The following is a 16370-nucleotide window of genomic DNA, read 5'->3' on the forward strand; positions in this document are numbered from 1 at the left end:
AACAAGACTCTCGTTGTTGGCAGGATTCGAACCTGCGCGGGGAGACCCCAAAGGATTTCAAGTCCATCACCTTAACCACTCGGCCACAACAACTTACTGTAAGCTGCATGCAAATATTTTGTTTGAAAGTTTTCAAGTTGTCCCACATCAAAGTACTGCTATTCTGCAATGCGCTTTTTAAAAACAATGTTTTTTTCATCATGCACGTTCTGCCTAAAAACAAAAATTGCATGAGTATATCTCTGGATCTGTAAAAGGATACGCTTGCATGCAAACTCTCATGTGGCACTCAATTTTTTGGACCCTGTTGCACTCTGTTTTTGCGCTGCTTTTAGTCTACGACCCATATTACAGAAGTCTACCATCTCTGAGTATTTGTGACTCCTTTGTAAGTGCCTTATCTTTAATCCTTGAAGAGCTCTATAATAAAGGGGTCCGTCAAAGATTGCTTGAATGGAAGATAAAAGAAGGCCCACTTGTCTCACCAAATACTGTAATGAAACCTGATGTTTTACTCACGTAATCCTTAGTTCATTTTTGTTAGACCTGGCATCATTAAGGTGGCCTACCAGCAACCTTTTTGCTTTTCACCTCACGTTTTGCTCTATCTTTATGTTGGCCTTAGGACTCTAATCACTTTATCACTACTGTGACAAAGTGGCTCTGTGTATATACTGTTCCAAAATAGGTACAGTGTGCACAGAGTCCTCAGTCCCCAGAGGTTTGACAGAGGCTAAAGTTTGATATAACCTTACTCTCTAAAGTGGTAGCTTGCTCGAGCAGTAAGGCAGTATCCGAGGACAGTGTAAAGCATTTGTTGTACACACTCAGTCAGCAAATGGTCTCACACACTCAAGAACTGAACTCTAGGCCAATGGTTTGTATAAAAAATATATCGTTGTTTTATTTTAGAACCAACAATAGGCATCAAAATATACTTTCTCAGAATAAGATGCTTTAGTTAAATACTTTGCAATAGGCAATTGACTTTTGCAGGTAATAGTTACAGTTTATTGCAATAGGAAACACAATTTCAAATACAATAATACATTGAGCTCAATGGGAATTTCAAGTTATATGCAATCAATTACTTTCAGGGTTACTTTTCTAAATCCAGAACTGGATCCTAGATTCAGTCCTGGGACAGTTCTTGGAAACAAGTTAGTAAATTCGTTTTAGTTACTGTTGTGATTTTTAAGCAATATTTTGCTATTTTAAAAGTTGACACTTAGATATTTTTTCTGATCAAATTGCCAATGTTATCCTATGGAAGGAAATTCACTTAGCAGGTAAGTGGGGTTATGGTTACTTATTCAATGTCAGTGTTGGATCCTAGATCCAGCACTACTGTACCACCTGTAAGCAGTTGAGAAACTGCGTTTAAGTTATACAGGCGATTTTTAAGGAATATTTATAAGTTTGCAAAATCGACACTTAGAAGAAATTTTACAGAAAAACAGTCAATGGTTTCCTATGGAAGAAAATTCAAGTTACGGGTAAAGTACGTTCTCGTTACTTTTGTAATTCAGTGCTGGGCTCCTAGGCTCAGTACTGGGACATCTATCTAAAACAGGTAAGCAATTACGTTTTCACAATTGGTACGATTTTTAAAGAATATTTGTAAGTTTCAAAAATCGACACTTAGAAACTTTGTCAGCAAAAAGCAAGCAATGATATCCTATGGAAGGAAATTCAAGTTACTGGTAAGTACGGTTACAATTACTTTTCAGGGTCAGTACTGAGCTACAAGATGCAGCACTGAGGTCTCTCCTGATAACAGGTGAGTAAATCAGAATTCGTTGTTCGGCTGATTTTAGGTGAATATTTTAAAGTTCCAAAACTCCACACTTGGAAGAATTTCCAAGTGAAACCAGTCAATGTTAGCCTATGGAAGAGAAGTGAGTTATCGGCTTTTAGGTAAGTACTCGACTGGCAGAGTTATGGTTCTGGGCATAGACTCAGGGGTCTCCCAGGGGAGTCCCAGTCTACTTGCCAAGCCCTAAACTCCCCTTTTATTACATATAATTTACCCCTAAGGTAGGCCCTAGGTAGTCCTAGGTGCATGATGCTATGCAAGTAAAAGATAAGATATGTACTTTGGTGGTTCGCATGTCCTGTAAGTACCAAACAGTCTATTTCATTTTTCACTACTGTGAGGTCTACCTCTCTCATAGGTTAGCATTGGGTATTCCCCTATAATTTTTATTTGGTAATTCCATATCGGAGAGGAGTAGCTTTATTTATTTATTGAAAATCCTACTTACTGGTGAGGTTGGATTTAACTTTACTATTTTAGAAATGCCACTTTTAGAGAGTGAATATTTCTCTGCACTTACTGCTCTATTTACGTGAAACCTGGCCCCAATACACGTCTGAATTGGGCTGGGTGACAGCAACATTTGTGCCTTCCCTGTAGAGAGACACAACACAGGTTAATCAACTGCACCTGGGGGGTGAGCTCCGCTCCCCCTCCACCCCCAATAGGTTCAAGAACGATAATTTATGTAAGTAAATACATTATAGCTACAGCTTATAATCATGTGAGATTAATTAATTTGTTGTTAGATGGTTTAAATATTTAAACCTCTGGTACATTTGCTAATTCTGTAAAAGCAGAACCCAACTGCCGTGACATTGCCAACCACAATGCCGTGACTTGCATTCGAACCAAGGTTGCTGCGGCCACAACGCAGAGTACTAACCACTATACGATCACGGCGAGCTACATGGGCTCAATGACATACACTAACATGGAGAATTTATAATTTGGAACACTCAGGGCTGTTCCTGTGATAGACTGGATGTATTCATTGCTTCCTCATTCCTCATACAGAGGCTGCGTCCCCTCAGTGGTTGATAGGCTGAAACCGTTTCCTGGCCGCCTGCTTGTGAACTGCCAGGAGTCAAAGATCACACATTACACTTCCGGGCCTGTGATGGGACACCAATGCAGAGAAACCCACTTGTCACAGACCTTGTATTCTGTCTATTAGACCTGCATCTTCCCTGCACCTTTCAAGCCATTTGTATGTGAAGCAAGAAAGAGTTAAGGAGTGATCCATCTACACTTTTATAGGGAGGATGCCGCCGTGAGCTCCTCCCAGCTAATCACACGAACAGCAGTAAAGTAAAATAAATACACAGTTGAGAGGGGGCTGCAAGGTTATGTTTTTGAGTAATTATTTAAACTGACCTCATTGGCTCATTAGCAGAGCTGCGGCTAATGACTGGTTCCAAATCATAATGAAGCAAGCACCATGGCTCGTAGGGGACCCACAACACGCTTTTCATAGCTCACTGAATTAAAGTATAAACTTCCGCCGTGTGTGAGTGGTAAAGGCTTGTTAATATGGTTCCTTTTCCAATTCAAGTCTGACAACAAGAGGCAGAAACCACGGGGTTTCGAAAGCTCTGGATTTTAGCCACCAACCACAGAGAAAGAGAGAACTGGCAGTATGAGAGGTGGAGAAAACAGGAGCGGGAGCAAGGAGCTCAAATGAGATTAATGTGGCGTAAATAGAGCGCGTAAAGGAACAGTTACACAGCTAAGAAAAGGGAAAGAAAGACTAAGGAAAAAAACACAGAAAGAGCCTGTAGATGAAATTCTCTACCTGGGACAGCAGATTAAGAGAAATTACATAGGGAGAGGTTAAGCATGTAACACAGGGGAGAATAAAAATGAAAATGCAGTTTTATGAAGTGTGTTTGCCAAATACAGCCAGCACTTTTGTTCTATTTCTCTCTTTGCGCCTTTTATTGATAAAGTAACTTTCAAGTGCATGCGCAGGTATGATTGAGAGACCAATGGTATAATAATTTGAAGCGTTTACACCAGTGCTATAGTAGAAAGACTGGTGTAGCAAAGACATGAAAGAGGTAGCGATAATAAATATGTGGAGAGGCAATAGCGACACAAAAATAAGCCACCTATTTATAAAACTGAAATGGAAGAAATACTAAAGGTTAACTTCTGAAATTGTAGCCGATAATAACAAGATTCTTGTTGTTGGCAGGATTCGAACCTGCGTGGGGAGACCCCAATGGATTTCAAGTCCATCGCCTTAACCACTCGGCCACAACAACTTACTGTAAGCTGCATGCATGCAAATATTTTGTTTGAAAGTATTCAAGTTGTCCCACATCAAAGTACTGATATTCTGCAATGCGCTTTTTAAAAACAATGTTTTTTTCATCATGCACGTTCTGCCTAAAAACAAAAATTGCATGAGTATATCTCTGGATCTGTAAAAGGATACGCTTGCATGCAAACTCTCATGTGGCACTCAATTTTTTGGACCCTGTTGCACTCTGTTTTTGCGCTGCTTTTAGTCTACGACCCATATTACAGAAGTCTACCATCTCTGAGTATTTGTGACTCCTTTGTAAGTGCCTTATCTTTAATCCTTGAAGAGCTCTATAATAAAGGGGTCCGTCAAAGATTGCTTGAATGGAAGATAAAAGAAGGCCCACTTGTCTCACCAAATACTGTAGAGAAACCTGATGTTTTACTCACGTAATCCTTAGTTCATTTTTGTTAGACCTGGCATCCTTAAGGTGGCCTACCAGCAACCTTTTTGCTTTTCACCTCACGTTTTGCTCTATCTTTATGTTGGCCTTAGGACTCTAATCACTTTATCACTACTGTGAGAAAGTGGCTCTGTGTATATACTGTTCCAAAATAGGTACAGTGTGCACAGAGTCCTCAGTCCCCAGAGGTTTGACAGAGGCTAAAGTTTGATATAACCTTACTCTCTAAAGTGGTAGCTTGCTCGAGCAGTAAGGCAGTATCCGAGGACAGTGTAAAGCATTTGTTGTACACACTCAGTCAGCAAATGGTCTCACACACTCAAGAACTGAACTCTAGGCCAATGGTTTGTATAAAAAATATATCGTTGTTTTATTTTAGAACCAACAATAGGTATCAACATATACTTTCTCAGAATAAGATGCTTTAGTTAAATACTTTGCAATAGGCAATTGACTTTTGCAGGTAATAGTTACAGTTTATTGCAATAGGAAACACAATTTCAAATACAATAATACATTGGGCTCAATGGGAATTTCAAGTTATATGCAATCAATTACTTTCAGGGTTACTTTTCTAAATCCAGAACTGGATCCTAGATTCAGTCTTGGGACAGTTCTTGGAAACAAGTTAGTAAATTCGTTTTAGTTACTGGTGTGATTTTTAAGCAATATTTTGCTATTTTAAAAGTTGACACAGAAATTTTTTCTGATCAAATTGCCAATGTTATCCTATGGAAGGAAATTCACTTAGCAGGTAAGTGGGGTTATGGTTACTTTTTCTATGTCAGTGTTGGATCCTAGATCCAGCACTACTGTACCACCTGTAAGCAGTTAAGAAACTGTGTTTAAGTTATACAGGCGATTTTTAAGGAATATTTATAAGTTTGCAAAATCGACACTTAGAAGAAATTTTACAGAAAAACAATCAATGGATTCCTATGGAAGAAAATTCAAGTTACGGGTAAAGTACGTTCTCGTTACTTTTGTAATTCAGTGCTGGGCTCCTAGGCTCTGTACTGGGACATCTATCTAAAACAGGTAAGCAATTACGTTTTCACAATTGGTATGATTTTTAAAGAATATTTGTAAGTTTCAAAAATCGACACTTAGAAACTTTGTCAGCAAAAAGCAAGCAATGATATCCTATGGAAGGAAATTCGAGTTACTGGTAAGTACGGTTAAATTACTTTTCAGGGTCAGTACTGAGCTACAAGATGCAGCACTGAGGTCTCTCCTGATAACAGGTGAGTAAATCAGAATTCGTTGTTCGGCTGATTTTAGATGAATATTTTAAAGTTCCAAAACTCCACACTTAGAAGAATTTCCAAGTGAAACCAGTCAATGTTAGCCTATGGAAGAGAAGTGAGTTATCGGCTTTTAGGTAAGTACTCGAGTGGCAGAGTTATGGTTCTGGGCATAGACTCAGGGGTCTCCCAGGGGAGTCCCAGTCTACTTTCTAAGCCCTAAACTCCCCTTTTATTACATATAATTTACCCCTAAGGTAGGCCCTAGGTAGTCCTAGGTGCATGATGCTATGCAAGTAAAAGATAAGATATGTACTTTGGTGGTTCGCATGTCCTGTAAGTACCAAACAGTCTATTTCATTTTTCACTACTGTGAGGTCTACCTCTCTCATAGGTTAGCATTGGGTATTCCCCTATACTTTTGATTTGGTAATTCCATATCGGAGAGGAGTAGCTTTATTTATTTATTGAAAATCCTACTTACAGGTTGGATTTAACTTTACTATTTTAGAAATGCCACTTTTAGAGAGTGAATATTTCTCTGCACTTACTCCTCTATTTAGGTGAAACCTGGCCCCAATACACGGTTGAATTGGGCTGGGTGACAGCAACATTTGTGCCTTCCCTGTAGAGAGCCACAACACAGGTTACTCAACTGCACCTGGGGGGTTAGCTCTGCTCCCCCTCCACCCCCAATAGGTTCAACAACGATAATATATGTAAGTAAATACATTATAGCTACCGCTTATAATCATGTGAGATTAATTAATTTGTTGTTAGATGGTTTAAATCTTTAAACCTCTGGTACATTTGCTAATTCTGTAAAAGCAGAACCCAACTGCCGTGACATTGCCAACCACCATGCCGTGACTTGGATACGAACCAAGGTTGCTGCAGCCACAACGCAGATTACTAACTACTATACGATCACAGCGAGCTACATGGGCTCAATGACATACACTAACATGGAGAATTTATAATTTGGAACACTCAGGCCTGTTCCTGTGATAGGCTGGATGTATTCATTGCTTCCTCATTCCTCATACAGAGGCTGCGTCTCCTCAGTGGTTGATAGGCTGAAACCGTTTCCTGGCCGCCTGCTTGTGAACTGCCAGGAGTCAAAGATCACACATTACACTTCCGGGCCTGTGATGGGACACCAATGCAGAGAAACCCACTTGTCACAGACCTTGTATTCTGTCTATTAGACCTGCATCTTCCCTGCACCTTTCAAGCCATTTGTATGTGAAGCAAGAAAGAGTTAAGGAGTGATCCATCTACACTTTTATAGGGAGGATGCCGCCGTGAGCTCCTCCCAGCTAATCACACGAACAGCAGTAAAGTAATATAAATACACAGTTGAGAGGGGGCTGCAAGGTTATGTTTTTGAGTAATTATTGAAACTGACCTCATTGGCTCATTAGCAGAGCTGCGGCTAATGACTGGTTCCAAATCATAATGAAGCAAGCACCATGGCTCGTAGGGGACCCACAACACGCTTTTCATAGCTCACTGAATTAAAGTATAAACTTCCACCATGTGTGAGTGATAAAGGCTTGTTAATATGGTTCCTTTTCCAATTCAAGTCTGACAACAAGAGGCAGAAACCACGGGGTTTCGAAAGCTCTGGATTTTAGCCACCAACCACAGAGAAAGAGAGAACTGGCAGTATGAGAGGTGGAGAAAACAGGAGCGGGAGCAAGGAGCTCAAATGAGATTAATGGGGCGTAAATAGAGCGCGTAATGAACAGTTACACAGCTAAGAAAAGGGAAAGAAAGACTAAGGAAAAAAACACAGAAAGAGCCTGTAGATGAAATTCTCTACCTGGGACAGCAGATTAAGAGAAATTACATAGGGAGTGGTTAAGCATGTAACACAGGGGAGAATAAAAATGAAAATGCAGTTATATGAAGTGTGTTTGCCAAATCCAGCCAGCACTTTTGTTCTATTTCTCTCTTTGCGCCTTTTATTGATAAAGTAACTTTCAAGTGCATGCGCAGGTATGAATGAGAGAGCAACGGTATAATAATTTGAAGCGTTTACACAAGTGCTATAGTAGAAAGACTGGTATAGCAAAGACATGAAAGAGCTAGCGATAATAAATATGTGGAGAGGCAATAGCGACACAAAAATAAGCCACCTATTTATAAAACTGAAATGGAAGAAATACTAAAGGTTAACTTCTGAAATTGTAGCCGATAATAACAAGACTATCGTTGTTGGCAGGATTCGAACCTGCGCGGGGAGACCCCAATGGATTTCAAGTCCATCGCCTTAACCACTCGGCCACAACAACTTACTGTAAGCTGCATTCAAATATTTTGTTTGAAAGTTTTCAAGTTGTCCCACATCAAAGTACTGATATTCTGCAATGCGCTTTTTAAAAACAATGTTTTTTTCATCATGCACGTTCTGCCTAAAAACAAAAATTGCATGAGTATATCTCTGGATCTGTAAAAGGATACGCTTGCATGCAAACTCTCATGTGGCACTCAATTTTTTGGACCCTGTTGCACTCTGGTTTTTGCGCTGCTTTTAGTCTACGACCCATATTACAGAAGTCTACCATCTCTGAGTATTTGTGACTCCTTTGTAAGTGCCTTATCTTTAATCCTTGAAGAGCTCTATAATAAAGGGGTCCGTCAAAGATTGCTTGAATGGAAGATAAAAGAAGGCCCACTTGTCTCACCAAATACTGTAGAGAAACCTGATGTTTTACTCACGTAATCCTTAGTTCATTTTTGTTAGACCTGGCATCCTTAAGGTGGCCTACCAGCAACCTTTTTGCTTTTCACCTCACGTTTTGCTCTATCTTTATGTTGGCCTTAGGACTCTAATCACTTTATCACTACTGTGAGAAAGTGGCTCTGTGTATATACTGTTCCAAAATAGGTACAGTGTGCACAGAGTCCTCCGTCCCCAGAGGTTTGACAGAGGCTAAAGTTTGATATAACCTTACTCTCTAAAGTGGTAGCTTGCTCGAGCAGTAAGGCAGTATCCGAGGACAGTGTAAAGCATTTGTTGTACACACTCAGTCAGCAAATGGTCTCACACACTCAAGAACTGAACTCTAGGCCAATGGTTTGTATAAAAAATATATCGTTGTTTTATTTTAGAACCAACAATAGGTATCAAAATATACTTTCTCAGAATAAGATGCTTTAGTTAAATACTTTGCAATAGGCAATTGACTTTTGCAGGTAATAGTTACAGTTTATTGCAATAGGAAACACAATTTCAAATACAATAATACCTTGAGCTCAATGGGAATTTCAAGTTATATGCAATCAATTACTTTCAGGGTTACTTTTCTAAATCCAGAACTGGATCCTAGATTCAGTCCTGGGACAGTTCTTGGAAACAAGTTAGTAAATTCGTTTTAGTTACTGGTGTGATTTTTAAGCAATATTTTGCTATTTTAAAAGTTGACACAGAAATTTTGTCTGATCAAATTGCCAATGTTATACTATGGAAGGAAATTCACTTAGCAGGTAAGTGGGGTTATGGTTACTTTTTCTATGTCAGTGTTGGATCCTAGATCCAGCACTACTGTACCACCTGTAAGCAGTTAAGAAACTGCTTTTAAGCTATACAGGCGATTTTTAAGGAATATTTATAAGTTTGCAAAATCGACACTTAGAAGAAATTTTACAGAAAAACAGTCAATGGATTCCTATGGAAGAAAATTCAAGTTACGGGTAAAGTACGTTCTCGTTACTTTTGTAATTCAGTGCTGGGCTCCTAGGCTCTGTACTGGGACATCCATCTAAAACAGGTAAGCAATTACGTTTTCACAATTGGTATGATTTTTAAAGAATATTTGTAAGTTTCAAAAATCGACACTTAGAAACTTTGTCAGCAAAAAGCAAGCAATGATATCCTATGGAAGGAAATTCGAGTTACTGGTAAGTACGGTTAAATTACTTTTCAGGTCAGTACTGAGCTACAAGATGCAGCACTGAGGTCTCTCCTGATAACAGGTGAGTAAATCAGAATTCGTTGTTCGGCTGATTTTAGATGAATATTTTAAAGTTCCAAAACTCCACACTTAGAAGAATTTCTAAGTGAAACCAGTCAATGTTAGCCTATGGAAGAGAAGTGAGTTATCGGCTTTTAGGTAAGTACTCGAGTGGCAGAGTTATTGTTCTGGGCATAGACTCAGGGGTCTCCCAGGGGAGTCCCAGTCTACTTTCTAAGCCCTAAACTCCCCTTTTATTACATATAATTTACCCCTAAGGTAGGCCCTAGGTAGTCCTAGGTGCATGATGCTATGCAAGTAAAAGATAAGATATGTACTTTGGTGGTTCGCATGTCCTGTAAGTACCAAACAGTCTATTTCATTTTTCACCACTGTGAGGTCTACCTCTCTCATAGGTTAGCATTGGGTATTCCCCTATACTTTTTATTTGGTAATTCCATATCGGAGAGGAGTAGCTTTATTTATTTATTGAAAATCCTACTTACAGGTTGGATTTAACTTTACTATTTTAGAAATGCCACTTTTAGAGAGTGAATATTTCTCTGCACTTACTCCTCTATTTACGTGAAACCTGGCCCCAATACACGTTTGAATTGGGCTGGGTGACAGCAACATTTGTGCCTTCCCTGTAGAGAGCCACAACACAGGTTACTCAACTGCACCTGGGGGGTGAGCTCTGCTCCCCCTCCACCCCCAATAGGTTCAAGAACGATAATATATGTAAGTAAATACATTATAGCTACCGCTTATAATCATGTGAGATTAATTAATTTGTTGTTAGATGGTTTAAATATTTAAGCCTCTGGTACATTTGCTAATTCTGTAAAAGCAGAACCTAACTGCCGTGACATTGCCAACCACCATGCCGTGACTTGGATTCGAACCAAGGTTGCTGCAGCCACAACACAGATTACTAACCACTATACGATCACGGCGAGCTACATGGGCTCAATGACATACACTAACATGGAGAATTTATAATTTGGAACACTCAGGGCTGCTCCTGTGATAGGCTGGATGTATTCATTGCTTCCTCATTCCTCATACAGAGGCTGCGTCTCCTCAGTGGTTGATAGGCTGAAACCGTTTCCTGGCCGCCTGCTTGTGAACTGCCAGGAGTCAAAGATCACACATTACACTTCCGGGCCTGTGATGGGACACCAATGCAGAGAAACCCACTTGGCACAGACCTTCTATTCTGTCTATTAGACCTGCATCTTCTCTGCACCTTTCAAGCCATTTGTATGTGAAGCAAGAAAGAGTTAAGGAGTGATCCATCTACACTTTTATAGGGAGGATGCCGCCTTGAGCTCCTCCCAGCTAATCACACGAACAGCAGTAAAGTAATATAAATACACAGTTGAGGGGGGGCTGCAAGGTTATGTTTTTGAGCAACTATTGAAACTGACCTCAGTGGCTCATTAGCAGAGCTGCGGCTAATGACTGGTTCCAAATCATAATGAAGCAAGCACCATGGCTCGTAGGGGACCCACAACACGCTTTTCATAGCTCACTGAATTAAAGTATAAACTTCCGCCGTGTGTGAGTGGTAAAGGCTTGTTAATATGGTTCCTTTTCCAATTCAAGTCTGACAACAAGAGGCAGAAACCACGGGGTTTCGAAAGCTCTGGATTTTAGCCACCAACCACAGAGAAAGAGAGAACTGGCAGTATGAGAGGTGGTGAAAACAGGAGCGGGAGCAAGGAGCTCAAATGAGATTAATGGCGCGTAAATAGAGCGCGTAAAGGAACAGTTACACAGCTAAGAAAAGGGAAAGAAAGACTAAGGAAAAAAACACAGAAAGAGCCTGTAGATGAAATTCTTTTCCTGGGACAGCAGATTAAGAGAAATTACATAGGGAGAGGTTAAGCATGTAACACAGGGGAGAATAAAAATGAAAATGCAGTTTTATGAAGTGTGTTTGCCAAATCCAGCCAGCACTTTTGTTCTATTTCTCTCTTTGCGTCTTTTATTGATAAAGTAACTTTCAAGTGCATGCGCAGGTATGATTGAGAGAGCAATGGTATAATAATTTGAAGCGTTTACACCAGTGCTATAGTAGAAAGGCTGGTGTAGCAATGACATGAAAGAGGTAGCGATAATAAATATGTGGAGAGGCAATAGCGACACAAAAATAAGCCACCTATTTATAAAACTGAAATAGAAGAAATACTAAAGGTTAACTTCTGAAATTGTAGCCGATAATAACAAGATTCTCGTTGTTGGCAGGATTCGAACCTGCGCAGGGAGACCCCAATGGATTTCAAGTCCATCGCCTTAACCACTCGGCCACAACAACTTACTGTAAGCTGCATGCAAATATTTTGTTTGAAAGTTTTCAAGTTGTCCCACATCAAAGTACTGATATTCTGCAATGTGCTTTTTAAAAACAATGATTTTTTCATCATGCAAGTTCTGTCCTAAAAACAAAAATTGCATGAGTATATCTCTGGATCTGTAAAAGGATACGCTTGCATGCAAACTCTCATGTGGCACTCAATTGTTTGGACCCTGTTGCACTCTGTTTTTGCGCTGCTTTTAGTCTACGACCCATATTACAGAAGTCTACCATCTCTGAGTATTTGTGACTCCTTTGTAAGTGCCTTATCTTTAATCCTTGAAGAGCTCTATAATAAAGGGGTCCGTCAAAGATTGCTTGAATGGAAGATAAAAGAAGGCCCACTTGTCTCACCAAATGCAGTAGAGAAACCTGATGTTTTACTCACGTAATCCTTAGTTCATTTTTTTGTTAGACCTGGCATCCTTAAGGTGGCCTACCAGCAACCTTTTTGCTTTTCACCTCACGTTTTGCTCTATCTTTATATTGCCCTTAGGAATCTAATCACTTTATCACTACTGTGAGAAAGTGGCTCTGTATATACTGTTCCAAAATAGGTACAGTGTGCACAGAGTCCTCAGTCCCCAGAGGTTTGACAGAGGCTAAAGTTTGATATAACCTTACTCTCTAAAGTGGTAGCTTGCTCGAGCAGTAAGGCAGTATCCGAGGATAGTGTAATGCATTTGTTGTACACACTCAGTCAGCAAATGGTCTCACACACTCAAGAACTGAACTCTAGGCCAATGGTTTGTATAAAAAATATATCGTTGTTTTATTTTAGAACCAACAATAGGTATCAAAATATACTTTCTCAGAATAAGATGCTTTAGTTAAATACTTTGCAATAGGCAATTGACTTTTGCAGGTAATAGTTACAGTTTATTGCAATAGGAAACACAATTTCAAATACAATAATACATTGAGCTCAATGGGAATTTCAAGTTATATGCAATCAATTACTTTCAGGATTACTTTTCTAAATCCAGGACTGGATCCTAGATTCAGTCCTGGGACAGTTCTTGGAAACAAGTTAGTAAATTCGTTTTAGTTACTGGTGTGATTTTTAAGCAATATTTTGCTATTTTAAAAGTTGACAGAAATTTTTTCTGATCAAATTGCCAATGTTATCCTATGGAAGGAAATTCACTTAGCAGGTAAGTGGGGTTATCGTTCCTTTTTCTAGGTCAGTGTTGGATCCTAGATCCAGCACTACTGTACCACCTGTAAGCAGTTGAGAAACTGTGTTTAAGTTATACAGGCGATTTTTAAGGAATATTTATAAGTTAGCAAAATCGACACTTAGAAGAAATTTTACAGAAAAACAGTCAATGGTTTCCTATGGAAGAAAATTCAAGTTACGGGTAAAGTACGTTCTCGTTACTTTTGTAATTCAGTGTACTCCTCGGCTCAGTACTGGGACATCTATCTAAAACAGATAAGCAATTACGTTTTCACAATTGATACGATTTTTAAAGAATATTTGTAAGTTTCAAAAATCGACACTTTGAAACTTTGTCAGCAAAAAGCAAGCAATGATATCCTATGGAAGGAAATTCGAGTTACTGGTCAGTACGGTAAAAATTACTTTTCAGGGTCAGTACTGAGCTACAAGGTGCAGCACTGAGGTCTCTCCTGATAACAGGTGAGTAAATCAGAATTCGTTGTTCGGCTGATTTTAGATGAATATTTTAAAGTTCCAAAACTCCACACTTAGAAGAATTTCCAAGTGAAACCAGTCAATGTTAGCCTATGGAAGAGAAGTGAGTTATCGGCTTTTAGGTAAGTACTCGAGTGGCAGAGTTATGGTTCTGGGCATAGACTCAGGGGTCTCCCAGAGGAGTCCCAGTCTACTTGCCAAGCCCTAAACTCCCCTTTTATTACATATAATGTACCCCTAAGGTAGGCCCTAGGTAGTCCTAGGTGCATGATGCTATGCAAGTAAAAGATAAGATATGTACTTTGGTGGTTCGCATGTCCTGTAAGTACCAAACAGTCTATTTAATTTTTCACTACTGTGAGGTCTACCTCTCTCATAGGTTAGCATTGGGTATTCCCCTATACTTTTTATTTGGTAATTCCATATCGGAGAGGAGTAGCTTTATTTATTTATTGAAAATCCTACTTACTGGTGAGGTTGGATTTAACTTTACTATTTTAGAAATGCCACTTTTAGAGAGTGAATATTTCTCTGCACTTACTGCTCTATTTACGTGAAACCTGGCCCCAATACACGTCTGAATTGGGCTGGGTGACAGCAACATTTGTGCCTTCCCTGTAGAGAGCCACAACACAGGTTACTCAACTGCACCTGGGGGGTGAGCTCTGCTCCCCCTCCACCCCCAATAGGTTCAAGAACGATAATTTATGTAAGTAAATACACTATAGCTACAGCTTATAATCATGTGAGATTAATTAATTTTTTGTTAGATGGTTTAAATATTTAAACCTCTGGTACATTTGCTAATTCTGTAAAAGCAGAACCCAACTGCCGTGACATTGCCAACCACAATGCCGTGACTTGGATTCGAACCAAGGTTGCTGCGGCCACAACGCAGAGTACTAACCACTATACGATACCGGCGAGCTACATGGGCTCAATGACATACACTAACATGGAGAATTTATAATTTGGAACACTCAGGGCTGTTCCTGTGATAGGCTGGATGTATTCATTGCTTCCTCATTCCTCATACAGAGGCTGCGTCTCCTCAGTGGTTGATAGGCTGAAACCGTTTCCTGGCCGCCTGCTTGTGAACTGGCAGTAGTGAAAGATCACACATTATACTTCCGGGCCTGTGATGGGACACCAATGCAGAGAAACCCACTTGGCACAGACCTTCTAGTCTGTCTATTAGACCTGCATCTTCCCTGCACCTTTCAAGCCATCTGTATGTGAAGCAAGAAAGAGTTAAGGAGTGATCCATCTACACTTTTATAGGGAGGATGCCGCCTTGAGCTCCTCCCAGCTAATCACACGAACAGCAGTAAAGTAATATAAATACACAGTTGAGGGGGGGCTGCAAGGTTATGTTTTTGAGTAATTATTGAAACTGACCTCAGTGGCTCATTAGCAGAGCTGCGGCTAATGACTGGTTCCAAATCATAATGAAGCAAGCACCATGGCTCGTAGGGGACCCACAACACGCTTTTCTTAGCTCACTGAATTAAAGTATAAACTTCCGCCGTGTGTGAGTGGTAAAGGCTTGTTAATATGGTTCCTTTTCCAATTCAAGTCTGACAACAAGAGGCAGAAACCACGGGGTTTCGAAAGCTCTGGATTTTAGCCACCAACCACAGAGAAAGAGAGAACTGGCAGTATGAGAGGTGGAGAAAACAGGAGCGGGAGCAAGGAGCTCAAATGAGATTAATGGGGCGTAAATAGAGCGCGTAAAGGAACAGTTACACAGCTAAGAAAAGGGAAAGAAAGACTAAGGAAAAAAACACAGAAAGAGCCTGTAGATGAAATTCTCTTCCTGGGACAGAAGATTAAGAGAAATTACATAGGGAGAGGTTAAGCATGTAACACAGGGGAGAATAAAAATGAAAATGCAGTTTTATGAAGTGTGTTTGCCAAATCCAGCCAGCACTTTTGTTCTATTTCTCTCTTTGCGTCTTTTATTGATAAAGTAACGTTCAAGTGCATGCGCAGGTATGATTGAGAGAGCAATGGTATAATAATTTGAAGCGTTTACACCAGTGCTATAGTAGAAAGACTGGTGTAGCAATGACATGAAAGTGGTAGCGATAATAAATATGTGGAGAGGCAATAGTGACACAAAAATAAGCCACCTATTTATAAAACTGAAATGGAAGAAATACTAAAGGTTAACTTCTGAAATTGTAGCCGATAATAACAAGATTCTCATTGTTGGCAGGATTCGAACCTGCGCAGGGAGACCCCAATGGATTTCAAGTCCATCGCCTTAACCACTCGGCCACAACAACTTACTGTAAGCTGCATGCAAATATTTTATTTGAAAGTTTTCAAGTTGTCCCACATCAAAGTACTGATATTCTGCAATGCGCTTTTTAAAAACAATGTTTTTTTCATCATGCACGTTCTGCCTAAAAACAAAAATTGCATGAGTATATCTCTGGATCTGTAAAAGGATACGCTTGCATGCAAACTCTCATGGGGCACTCAATTTTTTGGACCCTGTTGAAGTACTGGGTATTTTAAGCCCAGCGGCGGAACACACCCTATGACTTCGGGTTCTTCCTGTTTCAGACCTACAGAAACACAGAGTCTTCTGGGTGAAGTCAGAGATCAGTTTATTGGCT

General features: G+C 39.8%; 5 non-coding genes across 5 annotated transcripts; all 5 read right to left on the reverse strand.

The window, feature by feature from the left end:
* Nucleotides 1–11: 11 nt before the first annotated feature.
* On the reverse strand, nucleotides 12–93 carry TRNAS-UGA (transfer RNA serine (anticodon UGA)). Its single transcript has one exon. It is a non-coding gene; the product is annotated as a tRNA-Ser (tRNA).
* A 3908-nt stretch (nucleotides 94–4001) lies between these two features.
* Nucleotides 4002–4083, reverse strand: TRNAS-UGA (transfer RNA serine (anticodon UGA)). Its single transcript has one exon. It is a non-coding gene; the product is annotated as a tRNA-Ser (tRNA).
* Nucleotides 4084–7986: 3903 nt separating this feature from the next.
* Nucleotides 7987–8068, reverse strand: TRNAS-UGA (transfer RNA serine (anticodon UGA)). The gene has a single exon. It is a non-coding gene; the product is annotated as a tRNA-Ser (tRNA).
* A 3900-nt stretch (nucleotides 8069–11968) lies between these two features.
* TRNAS-UGA (transfer RNA serine (anticodon UGA)) lies at nucleotides 11969–12050 on the reverse strand. Its single transcript has one exon. It is a non-coding gene; the product is annotated as a tRNA-Ser (tRNA).
* A 3902-nt stretch (nucleotides 12051–15952) lies between these two features.
* On the reverse strand, nucleotides 15953–16034 carry TRNAS-UGA (transfer RNA serine (anticodon UGA)). The gene has a single exon. It is a non-coding gene; the product is annotated as a tRNA-Ser (tRNA).
* Nucleotides 16035–16370: the final 336 nt, after the last annotated feature.

This window comes from Triturus cristatus, chromosome 12 (genome assembly GCF_964204655.1).
Source record: "Triturus cristatus chromosome 12, aTriCri1.1, whole genome shotgun sequence".
NCBI classification, from domain to species: domain Eukaryota; kingdom Metazoa; phylum Chordata; class Amphibia; order Caudata; family Salamandridae; genus Triturus; species Triturus cristatus.